This window comes from Pyxicephalus adspersus, chromosome 11 (assembly GCF_032062135.1).
Source record: "Pyxicephalus adspersus chromosome 11, UCB_Pads_2.0, whole genome shotgun sequence".
NCBI lineage: Eukaryota > Metazoa > Chordata > Amphibia > Anura > Pyxicephalidae > Pyxicephalus > Pyxicephalus adspersus.
The window spans coordinates 6,020,450-6,033,550 of NC_092868.1; the positions used below are offsets into that span (position 1 = coordinate 6,020,450).

Sequence of the window (13,101 nt, forward strand, 5' to 3'; positions counted from 1 at the left end):
AAATGTAAAGATTTGCTATAATTGGGGACATCTAAAAATGTTAACTGTGCTCAAGCAGTACCCTGAAATGATCATTTGTATCAGCTTCTGGTGCCTCCATTTACTGGGTGAAGATTCTTACCAGTTTTTTATACCCCAATGAAGTAGACTAATAAAAACTCTGAAACATGTTGACTTGCCTTTTTGACACTTAGTGATATAATAAAGTCTTTATGGTTTTTTAACATCTTGTCTGGTGCTCTTGTATTTTGTTTGCTTCTCTTGGATTTTATATAACCCAAACAGAATCAATTTTAGAAACTTTAAAGACACTAATTATGGAGTGTATCACAAATCACAAATGTAATCTATTATATAATAATATACAGGTAGTCCCCAGGTTACATACGAGATAGGGACTTTAGCATTGTTCTTAAGTTGAATTTGTATGTAAGTCGGAACAGGTACATTATTTTAATAAATGCAATTAGGACTGATTTTTGTCTCAGCATATTATTAGGCAGTGAGGTGTCAGTTACTGTATAAAACCTTCACTGTGAGTTAATCACAAACAAAGCAAAAAAAAAATCCTTATGGAGCCTAGACATTCATTAACTTCTGTGCTTTGATATGCAAAAAGAAACACCTGCAGAGTTAGTCTTTGTCATTACATACATTACAACTGCTTGCAGAAAGTGCTCACCCCCTAAGATCACTCACAATCTCTGCTGTGTTTAGCAAAAGATTTCTTCTGCAAGTCATGCAAACCGCCCCTCCCCCCTCCAAGCCTCTGTTCTGCACACAGCGAGCAGGGAAGCCCCATTTCTATCTAGGAGGCATTTGTATGTTGGATGTCCTTAACCCAGGGACTACTTGTATAACATGTTTTGCAACATATTCTTCTTCAGGACTAATGAGACCCGTATCATATTTGATCTTAGTTTTATCATATCTGGACTTAGTTTCACAACATATGCCTTCTCAGAGCTGAGTAAACCGGTATTATATCTGGAGTTAGTTTCGCAACATAAGCTTCCTCAGGACTGATGAGACTGGTATTATATCTGGACTTAGTTTCACAACATACGCCTTCTCAGAGCTGATTAAACCGGTATTATATCTGGAGTTTCACAACATAGTCTTCCTCTGGACTGATGATACCAATATCATTTATTACCCATAAAAGTCTCTAGGACCTTAGCCAAAACCACTTTTATTTCTTTGTACTTTCAACAAGGGCCTTTGTATAACTAAGTGATCCCTCCCAAACCTAAGGGGACTTTTAGTATTAAAGCATGGTGCTAATCCTCTGAGGGAGAAGTCATAACTTCTTTTATTCCAGCTATGTGTGTAAAATACAACTTGAGCTATTGATCTTTGTAAGCAGCATCGCAGATAGGAGCCTGGAATTTCATAAACAAGTCTACAGTAAATAATAATAATATGCATTTTATAGCATGCATTTTACCAGGATTACAAGAATATATATTTTTTGAAATGTTTACTTTTTAAAACCCTCTTTATATAAACTAAATGAATACATAAAAACACCATATATTCCCTTTAATACCATATTTGTGCAATGAATTATGTTTTAACTAGCGACAGCAAGCAATAATATCTCACAAAACTTAACCAGATGTAAAATATATATTGTACCACAATCAATGTTAGCTCCATTACCACTCTGCATATGAAAAACAATTAAGAGCTATAATCTTACATTTCCATCTGTTTTTATTCCCTGCTCTGATACGTTCTTCGCAGTTAATAGACCATTTATCTCCGCACAAAACCGGCTTTCATTTAGGAGAATCTGCTGACCGCTTCTTGCTGTGTGTCAGCACGGACAAATATCTGATAGTCATTTTCTGAATATTTAAAGGTTGCCAGATCCCTTCTCTCTCACGCCACATTATATTTTTATACATCGCTCATGGCGTTACAAGTGCAGGGAAGTTCTATTAAAAACCTGCGTAATATTCTCCCACAAAAGCTCATTATTTTGTTGTCAGGACTTCTAAAATCGATGTACTTGTATGATAATTAATCTTTTCTGTTGTTGCTGACTAAAACTGGAATCTGATATTTAATTTGGCATAAAGAAAAGATTATCATGTTTGAAAAGTTATTTGGGAAGTTAGAAGCATCTGGCTAGGCAGGCCTGTAACAAAACTTTATGGCCAAAAGCTTGTACATAAAAAATTTCACACCTAGTATATGATGAAAAATATATGGACACTCCACAAATTTTTTTACTTCTTGGGTTTCCTCTAAAAGGTTCTAATTTGGTGCTCTTCCAATCCCATGGTAACAGAACCTTTTCCGTCCTAGCATAACTGTCCACCTGTGTAGGAAGAAAGTTGCATGGACATGGTTTGACCAATTTGGCAATAGGAACTTCACAGAGCTCTAAACTCAAACATATGGAACACCATCAGGATGAACTTAAAGACAGAATGCCAACCAAGGCTTCTAGTTTACCATTGGTAATTGAACTCCAAAGTAGCTGAATAGGCATCCACTTCCCACAGACACTCTACAATTGTTTTTTTATGCATTTACATAATGTTAAAATCTTCTGTGCTTCTTTATAAGTCCATAGTCATTTTAATGGTCACTCCAAGAAGTATTTACTATCTCCACCAGAGTTATAGTCTAAGGCCAATTTCGATGGAAGCCAATAAACCTGTTTTGTTGGCAAAAACCTAATTGCCCAAAGGAAACTCACATTTGGAAAAACATTTAAACTCCATGAATAAAGTGCCCTGGCTACTAAAGCAACAATGCCACAATAGGGATGCTACCTGCTTACTAATGTCCATGGTTTTAGAATGGGATATCCAACAATCTTTTAATAATGTGATGGTCAGATGTCCACAGGTGTAAAATCTGTTAAAGGGTTCATTTTATCCAAATGCATTTGTCTTATGCTATTGCTAACTATATAACCTACAGTTTTGCCAGATCCTCTGTAATTTAGGGCCCTAGAGCTATCAGTTTAAAGCTCTCTTGTTCAAGGCTCAGGTTGCTGGATCCTCAATTTGTTACCTGGGACCTCATCCAGCTATTCGCTGCCTACAATTGCTTTTTTGGATACCAGACCCTGATTCTTACTTGTCGCCTGCCCTGGTCTCAGTCCATCTCGACCTTGTATCTTGTCAGCAGCCTACTCAGTTCCTTATCTTTGGTTGTCCCTACACCAAAGTCCCCTGTTTTGCTTCCTTCACCTAGGGGTCCCAACAGCAAAGTAGTACAATGGCCACCAGGGCCCATCACCCCTTGTTGGATGTTCTAGTGAAAATCGGGAGACACTTAGACTCCGTGTTACGGGTAATCCCACATCACTTGCCAGGTAGCGCAGCCCTAACACATCTATAGCTATAGTTTAGCCACTTTTTGATATAAATATAGGAGGGCCCAACTTGTTTTGTTCTTGAAGGTGCAGAGCAGATCCAATTACCTTCCTCCTTTAATATGGAGATATCCCAACATGGTGATGGGCCAATACAAATATCTGGGGGCAGTAGGGAGTGTTGCACAGTTAGAATGAAGACGGGTGCAAAGAATACTGCATCATGTATGTGCCTACACTGCTTCTTGAAAAAGTTCCATTTTACAGCTTATGTATTTATATAGAACGCCGCAAGAGGCAAATAGCTTGATAAAAATAGAATAATTTGTCAGCGGATTTTCAGGTTGGCCCCTAAAACTCCGTCAATGGTGACTGCATTTGTTTGGCAGTCCAACAAAGTGCTAAACAAGCATCACAATCCCATAGAATATCCAGTATGGGGACAGATAAAGGCCTCTTTCAGGGAAATCAGAACAAAAACAAGAAGCGCTTTAAAGGGGATTGTGGGAATCTGATTAGAGCTGTGAAGTGTGCACTCGGGATGATAGTCATTCCCCAGAATGTCACCGGCTTGATGCAGAAAACTAGCTTGTTTCTTGCGTTCAAGGTAATTAAGGAAGCAATTATTAAAGTTACGCAGTCTTGGAACTTAACCCCAAAGGAAGATTAGGTTGTTGGCTTGCCTGGAAGGATGTATATCTCAACTGTGAGTTTTTTTTTATGGAGACCAAAGTCAAAAACAAAGAATAGACAAAGACCTTAAAGAAACCTTTAGTGGCGGCAGATGCACCACCTTGCTTCTGTGCCTCCGTGACAGCAATTTCAAGCAATGTAAAAAAAAAAAGAATTGACAATCAACAACAAGACTTGAGGCTGAAGTGAAGAGGTCTGAGATTGCGGTGGCATCTGCGGCAGACATAATGTTGGAGACCTTGCTGCTTGTTACGAGATGTCAAATGCACGTGTTTGTCTGCCCTGGGAGCTGTGTGGCGCAGGCTGCTTCGTAGCAGATACGACTCGAGAATATTTTCCTGTTGTTGCATGATAATATGCAGAGGCAAAAGGGTGCTCGCGAGTAAATTGGATGAACCTAATTTGAAAATGTTGAGAAGTTGGGTCGTCCTCGAGTTTCGAATAAGACACTGAACGTGCGCTGGATAAACGTAAAAGGAGGCACTTTGTGGATGATGCCGACAACAGATGGTGGGGCCTACATATGGGGACACTGCCAAATGCATTTCTCGGTTTTAGGCTAAGATAACTCAACAGATGAAGAAATATGTTTCGTGGCTGGTGTATTAAAATGCAATTGTTTCAAGAAACCCTTTTTAATGTTTCCAACTCCAAAAATATGGATAGCATATCTTCTTTTCCACATTTACCGACAGAAGATAATACAAAGAAAGATTACAAGTGTTCTGAAGTCTCTGAAGGTTCTAAATGAAATTTACAGACTGCCGAATGACTTGGAACAAGAAGCCACCCTAAGCAATAGATTGAGGGTGTGTCTTCTCCATAAACCACAGGTGAAATCTGAGTCTATTCACTGGATTGGTCAAGAGTTGTCATGAGATGGGTGGAAAGGGTTGAGGATGAAGATGAAGTTTTACCTGATGAAACTTTTTATGGGTCCTCATGACAACTCTTGGCTAATCCAGTAGTCAGTGAATAGACTGAACCGGGGGTTGTTTAGGCTTAGTATATTGTTAATAAGGTTTATTGTATTCATTACATATATAGTTTTTGACCCATTGATGCTATTGTTGTTTTTTGTGCTTCCTTTATGCAAGATCATGGATGCTAAAAAGGGCTGGTAAGGGTATGTACGAAGCCTCAGTACTCCTTTTGAGGGCCTCAGCCATGATGCAAGCTGTATGCTGGCTCTTGAGAGGATTGTGCAAAAAAAAGGATGCGTAGAGGTTCCTAGGCAATCAGTATTTGCATGCAAGCAGCCAAAGGTAAGACCCATGGCATGAGATGCTAATCCTCCATGACTGAAGAGAGAGTCTGGTGGGGTTGGAAGGGGCTAGATGATGCTGGACGTCTTCCAGCTTGGAAATGAGTTGGGCTCAACCTGACTTTCTTCAGCTTCTACTTAAGCCAAGACTGGAGTTCAGCTTTAACTGATGTGTATGGACAGATTTATGGTTCATGTCTACTTTAAAGAGCCACTTGCCAAGTATTTTATGCCCTGTACTCTCCCTCTCTTCATTTTACATAACTGTGCATGCACCGGAGGTGGAATTGGGGTTATAAATGATTCCTCAAGTAAATCATTTATTTCCAAATGATCAGGCCGTGGCTAGGGCCATAGCTGTAAATTTGGAACAAACTATGCGCTGTTCGAATTCTATAACAATTGCAGTGCAGCATCTGTGAGCAATCACGCCTCTGTGCAAATCCTGCTGCAGCAAAAAGCTCCTCGCTCAGACCCCTTTCCAATACGCCCTTACGCCGCCACTGAGTCAGAACTGCTCATTTATTTTTAATATGTGTGAGTCAGAGGTCGCTGGCGCTGTCATAATAAGAGATTACAGAATATGAACAGAACGTTGGTGAAAAGATGACACACCATCCCTGAGATGCGGCACAAAGAGACAATACAATATCTGCAGCAGCACTTAAGCTAAATTAGCTTTCTAAGGTCAGCCCAGGTAGTGTTTATTGGAAAAGCAGCAAAAAAGGTTCAAGATGGTTTATATGAGATAAGTGACTTCTGAAGGCTGCACGTTCCACATCTGACAGCCTTTCAAGAATGAACATCTTCCAGAAAATGGCTGAATTGAGAAAGACGGGACTACCGTATAGCAAAAGACACTTTGGGGGAGGGTCACAATGTGTAGATTGGTGTACAACTACCAAACTATTTGTTCTTATTCACAAAGCTCTGGTGCCTTAGATCTCACACTGCAGGTATATAGCTATGAGGCTACAGAACAGGAGTGCCTAGGCACTCTCACATATAAAACGTGACTTGCATTTTTTCAGGGAATGGTAGGTCCTTTAAGCTACTGCTTAGGCACAATTAGCATGTTCAAATATTCCATATAAAATAACAAATCAATGTAGTTAAAGTGAAACGTAGAAGTCGTAGTATTATAGCCAACCCAACCTGGCCTAAAACATACTTTACAGTTGTTAACAAGAGCGCTGAAGGTAAGGTATCTTGAGGTGCCTTCAAATACTTCTGCTTTAAAAAAAATGATCCACAAGGAGCCCCCATGGGCCCTATAACTAGGCTGGTGCGGAGACTTGTACCAAGTCAGAAATATAGCACTAAGCCTTCCCCCTCCATTATTTCATAAATGCACAGCAAGGGTACAGGATTAGCAAGCATGTATTTGAAGGCCATGAATGTTACCTATTTATAAAATTGTACTGGTTGGACAAAATTGGACTGGTATTAAAGTGTGCCATGTACTAAGACCCAACTTCTTATCTGGCTGATCCTGTGCACCATTGTAGTATAACACTCCCTGTTTATTCTCTCTGCAGCAGCAAGGAAAACAGAATTAGTTGTCCTCCCTCTGCTTGGCTGCTCACAGCATCTCCTGCTTACTTTTAGCCATGCAGCTTGAGATGTACCTTCTTAGCATCCCCAGCACATACTCTAAGGCTGTGGGCAGCAGAAGGGGATTTTAGGAGCAGATTAGTCCCTGGCTTCAAGAGGAACTATACTCAAAACTCCAAAAAACAAAAACACACTTACCTTCAATCCCGCAGGGCAGTCTGATCACTCTGGGGGAGCCCGGCATCGGGTCCCGCATTGTCTCAGGATCTGTCCCGGTGCCGGCGCTCCGGGCGCCCCATCTTCGTCTTCTCTTGCGGGTTCTCCATCCTATGTCACCTGACCCAGGCGCGAAATCGGGTGATGTAGGATGAAAAAATTTGCTGATTTCACTGTGCATGCGTGAGATCAGCAAATTTTTCTTTTGGAGCAAAAAGGCTCTTTCTGTGCATGCCCAGGATGCTCAAGCAGAAAGAGTGCCCAAGATCCTCCCTGGATGCCTGATGTAGGTATCCCAGGAGGCTTTGTGCTCCCATTCATTCTCGACCGCCTAGGTGGCTGAGAATTAGGGGGCGGTGCTGCACCCTTTTATATAAAGTGTTTAGGTACGCTTTCATCCTGCCCTGCCAATGGCTGCTAGGACTTTATAGCCTTCATGCTCACAGTCCCCAGTTGCCTGGTATAGCATTAGGCTGTTCTGACCAACTACTGGTTTGTTAATCTGTTGGATTTATTGTTTTTGACCCATGTATGCTGCATGGACCGACCTCGTGCCTGTGACCTCAACTCTGCTTTGTCTTTACCCTTGGATACCTCATCTGGTGGATTGATTACCTGTGTATGACCTCTGGCTCTGTATTCTGGAATCTTTTGTACTGTATTATCTGTGGGCTCCTAGTCCCCTGTCATTCCTTCCCCAGAAGTCATTCTTTGTGCACAGAAGCCATTTTGGAAACTGAGTGCTGGGATGGTGCATCTAGCCTCCCGAGGCTGATCAAGGCTTGCTGTAGGCGAAGAGTGCGATGTTAGATTGGGGGACTGGTGTCTGGCGAGCATGGGTGCTAGTCCAGGGCCCTACACCAACCCAAGTCAGGCTGCACCCATCATAGTGCATCTCTTCCATAGTCAAAGCCAGCCAATTAGAACAATTACCACTTTCTCTTTCAAGTGTTGATAGCTATAATAAGGTAAACAACTGAAAATAAACCAAATCAGGGGGGAGCTAAAGAAGCAGAACAATCTGAGAGTAATTATCTACTGAACAAATAACTTATCACTTCCCTGAGAACAAATATTGTCTATTGTGCCATCTTTGTGTGGACTAAAGGAAGAAGATTAATAAAGATAAAGTGGAGATTTAATAAAAAATGCAAAGTGGTTATTGTGTACAAACTGCTTGCAAAGTTGCCAAGATGATGCAGAACTTGTTTTCACCAGTGGCTGAAACAATTATGATGTTTTTAAGTCTTAAAGGAACCCTATGGTTGTTACTGATAGTAAAGCATGAGAATAATTAAAATTATTTTCCTAATCTGTGGTATTAAGAACACAACTATTAATTATAAATATACTTGGGAGCAGCCATGTTTGCTGATTACATATGAAGATGCTGCATAGTAGTGTTGCATCACGGTCGTGTGTTAAGGTTTTGCTCTCTTAGCAGGTAACATTGATAGCTAAGGGTCCGCACACAGTATAGATCTTAAAACAATCATTATAGACCTTGCTTGAAATAATCATTCTTGATTGTCTACTGAGAATATTTAAAGTATAGGTGCCCCCCCAACATCGTTGAGGAGGTCTTTAGTGATCCAATGTGTTGGACTACCAGTGACAATCCACTACGGACCACTAATATGCAATTGTAATCAATGCAGGGAACACTTCATGCTCATCCTCCCCACTCCAAGAAGAACAAGCTTTTCAGCAGAGCCAAGCAACATACCTGTACACAACTACTCCTAAACTATTCCCCAAAGTTATCAGGGACAAACAACTGGGACAAGAGGTATTGCAAATATTCTATGTATATAGCAAAAGATGTATTTGCTTTAAGGCGGAAGTGTTACAATTGAATATAGAGTATGGAATCCAGTGACGAAAATGGAACATCAAGTATGTAAAATGCAGGAGATGCTACAATTTTCCATACATTGTAGCTTCTATTTCTTTTTTTTTAAACAAAAAGACCGACTGGTAATACAGGTGTCCTAAATCCATTTTGTCCACATCATGCATTGAAAAGGCTAATGGATCAGAGCCTCCTGTTGATTTACTTTGAAGGTTATTGAGGCTTATCATTTTGTCCCAATTGGCAGTCAGTTAGGATCCTACCGCCTGACCTACTTATAAAGACCTTCACCACTTGGTTCCTGCATTGGAGCATTGGGGGAATGTGTGGCCTCCACCTGGAAAGTGGCCCTTGGCTTCATGGTCTACTATGACTTACTTAATCATTGTTTCCAGTGACAATAGGAACTTTCAAAAGCAATGTTGTTTCATTCAATGGTAAGAGAAAGGTGGAAGACAAATGGAAGACACCCAACATGTCCTCCTTAAAAGTTACCATTACTGGTCAATGATGGTCTAGTATAAAGACATCCACCTCAAATAGGTTAGGGGAACCTTACAAAATGTAAAGGATTGATCATCTTGGGTGGAGAAAATTTTGTTTTGAGTCACGTTATTAGCTTGTGAAAGCCTTGACACCATTAAACACATCTACATTTGGTCTGACTTTGTGGCATGGGACAACCAACAAGTGGTGTGTAAGTGAATCAGCGGGTGACCTTTCAAGAGGTGGGTGTTGGGCAAAATATCCCATTTTAGAAAATGAAGCCAGCATGTGTTATAGATGTGTATGGTTTACCCCTCTTTTACCGTCATCGTATATTTATGATAATTTCGACAGATGCAAAACTTCAACATTATCATTTTTTACTGGTCTTTGTGATGTCGACACCGAGCTGTACTCTTAGATTGTATTGGACAAGTATAGATGTTTCCATTGATAGCCATTGATTTATGGTAATGTATTTTGCATGAGAAATGACGGATGCCATTCGTTAATGTTTCACATTCGGGGTAATTCATCCAGTGATGACGTTTTGTGGTGATATAATAGATGAGACACTGTCTAGGTCTACGGGAGGATATAGATTGGATTTATTAGTTAATTTCATAGAGTAATTCCTCTCCCATGGGCTATGGAGAAATCCATACATTGTGACGACCATGTAATAGGACGGTGGAACACTTAGGCAGCGTGTAACGGCGTTGAGGTCAAATTGTAACAAGAACGAACCCAGGGATCGCCATTGAAAACACAGAAATCATAATGATAGCCTTTTCGTGAAGCATGCAATTAGAGCTGTTCAGTTCTGTAAAGTAGTATAGTGCCCTAGAGCCCACCTTTATGTCATTGTTTCCGTGCCCTGAGGCTCCACAAGCTCTCCATGATGAGGTCAGTAATAATGTGACCATGGATGTTTTATTGAGGTCAGTAGTTCAGCCTTTTAAAGCATCTGTGATTGTATTTCTGCTTCCTTAGTCAGGGTTGTATTTATCATAATGGCACAGGTGGGTCATTGCCCAAGGTGGTAGATTTAGAAGGGGTAGTACTAAGCCTAAAATTTACAAAAAGTGTTAAAGAGGCACTGTCAGTTCTTTAAACCTCTTCCGCAATATAACAAGCAGTATACAGGGAGGCAGTACATGGGGACAGTATACCGGGAACCTTACAGGGGCCGTAGACTGGGAAACCATCCCTTGTTCCCCTTGTCCCCCATCTCCTCTCTATTCCAGTGATTTACTTTCCATCAATGTAATTGGCATTCAACACTTGCAGTAGCCTTGGCTGCCAGTGTCCCCGTCATGTGCCTTTGTTTCATCCTCTTTTCATGTTACTTTCAGTGCATGTAGACATGAATGCGCTAGTCAGGGCAATGCACATTATATACAGGTAGTCCCCAGGTTGAGGACATCCACCATACGGACGCCTCCTAGATACTAATGGGGCTTCCCTGCCTAATATTATGTGAGGACAAACATCTGTCCTAATTGCATTTATTAAAATAATGTACCTATTCCAACCCACATACAAACTTAAGAACAAACTTACAGTCCCTATCTAGTATGTAACCAAAGGACTACCTGTACATTGGTTTGCTACCATTTTTTCTTAATGGCACCAAAATTGGCACCTTCCCAGCGCACTTCAGCACTTCCTTGCCCTGCACATTCACAGCATGCAAAGCTATTCTGTGCATTGTGGTGCATTAAACAGCCTGCTTAAATAAATGGGATAAAAAAGAAGAAAAAAGTAAAAAGACATGCATATTGTGCGTTTGTGTGACAGGCAATAACGTGTTATATAATTACAGCCCTAGAGGTGCCACAGTGCCCAACAGTGCCGCAGTGCCGAATCCAAACCCCTCTCCCCCACTATTACCTCTAAACATGTTTTTTTCTTGTTCTTAGGGTTGTTTCTCATCAGTCACAAGCTGCTGGGAATTGCCAGTTCACGGGATCATACTAATCAATGAAAACATATGGATGCAAATTCTCTCCAAAGAATTGCGCAGTCTGGATGGTATTTGTCAAATGCTACAGTTTCATTCCATATGTTATGATTTTTTTATCAGCTACATCATGTCCTATTATAAATTTATGCTCCGTAAAAGCCGCTAAGAGGATTGGTGCATGCTGGGGTGTTTCATGAAGCAAACATTTAAAGGAAAACTTCACTTTAAGTCAATTTTTCCCTATATATAATGTCTCATGCCAAATATGGTGAGTCTGGGGTTGTTTGCAAAATACTCTTTTTTTCTATAGAGGGTGCCAAAGGTCTATTCTTGTCCCACAAATAACACAATCAGGGCAGATGAATTGTTTTAGATATCCTTATCCCTTACTGAAGCTGCCAATTGTTTTAAATACTATCTGTGCTATACTATTGTTTCAAACAGTAAATACCTAGAAATCCTTTGTGCCATTTGACCGTACTTTAATGTTTTCAATGGCAATGCTATGACCCCTGCTAAGACCAAAGGATGGTTATGGAAAGTTCAGAGGAAAGGTTAATCAGTGGAAAGGATGACCCTTTTTCAGTTAGATTTGTGTCATGCAGGTGACAATGACCAAACAGATGTACATGAAATGAAAAATCAGCCAGTCAAAGCTAGATGAACCCTAAGAAACCTCCGGAGGAACTTTGGCTGAAAATGATTGGAAATCCAACACGTTTTGGGCATCTACTACCCCTTCATCAAGGCCAGAAATGAAAGTACTTGAAGCTGGTGCAGAAAGGATACCACTAAGAATCCTTAAAATGCTACAGAGAAATGTGAAGCTAGACTGGACAGAGGTTAGAGCTGAAGATGCCTAAATTTCAAGAAACTTTCCAACTCTATAAAGTGTAGCACTGGGCCACCAGACTACTTGTTACAGCTCTCTGTCTGTTCTCTGATTGCAGACCTGAGATCAAAGAGGCATGGCCACTGTAACATTGCAAAATCATGTAAATAATTGGAGGTCCATGGAAAAAAATCCAACGTACATTTGCGCAAATAATGCCCCCTTTACAGATAGCTTATGAGACATGTGATACATGCTGAAGACTCTGAAAGGTGGCTTGGCCAGGCAACAAACAGGTTGTCATCAAATGAGAAGCTTGCTAGGTAAAGTTTTAGAAACCCTCAGAAAACTCTGAAAGGAACCATGGTTGAAAATCCCTGGTTTAGGAAATCCAACACTTTTCGGGCATCTACAACTGCTTCATCAGGGACGGAAAGGAAAGCAGCTTGAAGCCGATGTAGAAAGGATACCACTAAGCTCAAAATAATGTAAAGAAATGTGAGGCTTCAAGCTAGACCAGATAAAGTTTAGAGCTGCCATTGTAGATGAAGACTCCTAATCTTCATTAAACGTCCCAACTGTGTAAAGTGTAGTACTGGGCCACCAGGCTAATTGATGCAGCCCGCCATCTCTTCTCTGATTGCAGACCAGAGATCAAAGAAGAATGGCCATAATGTAACACAAAACATCTCCAGTGGTTCTCCTGAATATATTTTGTATTCCACTTGATTCCAATCCCTGATCTTTTATATAGCATTGCTTGGCCCAATCAAGGTCGTGTATTTGGGATATGTTTATCTGTAACCATATATAGATATCAACTTCATGAGTTTGTTGGTAAGATAAGCATCTTATAATTTAGGATTTAACTAGATTAGATGACTAATTGAGTTTTCAGACCTTG

The 13,101-nt window shown here is 40.5% G+C and overlaps 1 protein-coding gene across 1 annotated transcript in view; it reads right to left on the reverse strand.

The window, feature by feature from the left end:
• Positions 1 to 13,101, reverse strand: part of IGLON5 (IgLON family member 5) — a 245,680-nt gene that overhangs the window by 1,948 nt on the left and 230,631 nt on the right. The gene's annotated exons all lie outside the window — the stretch shown is intronic.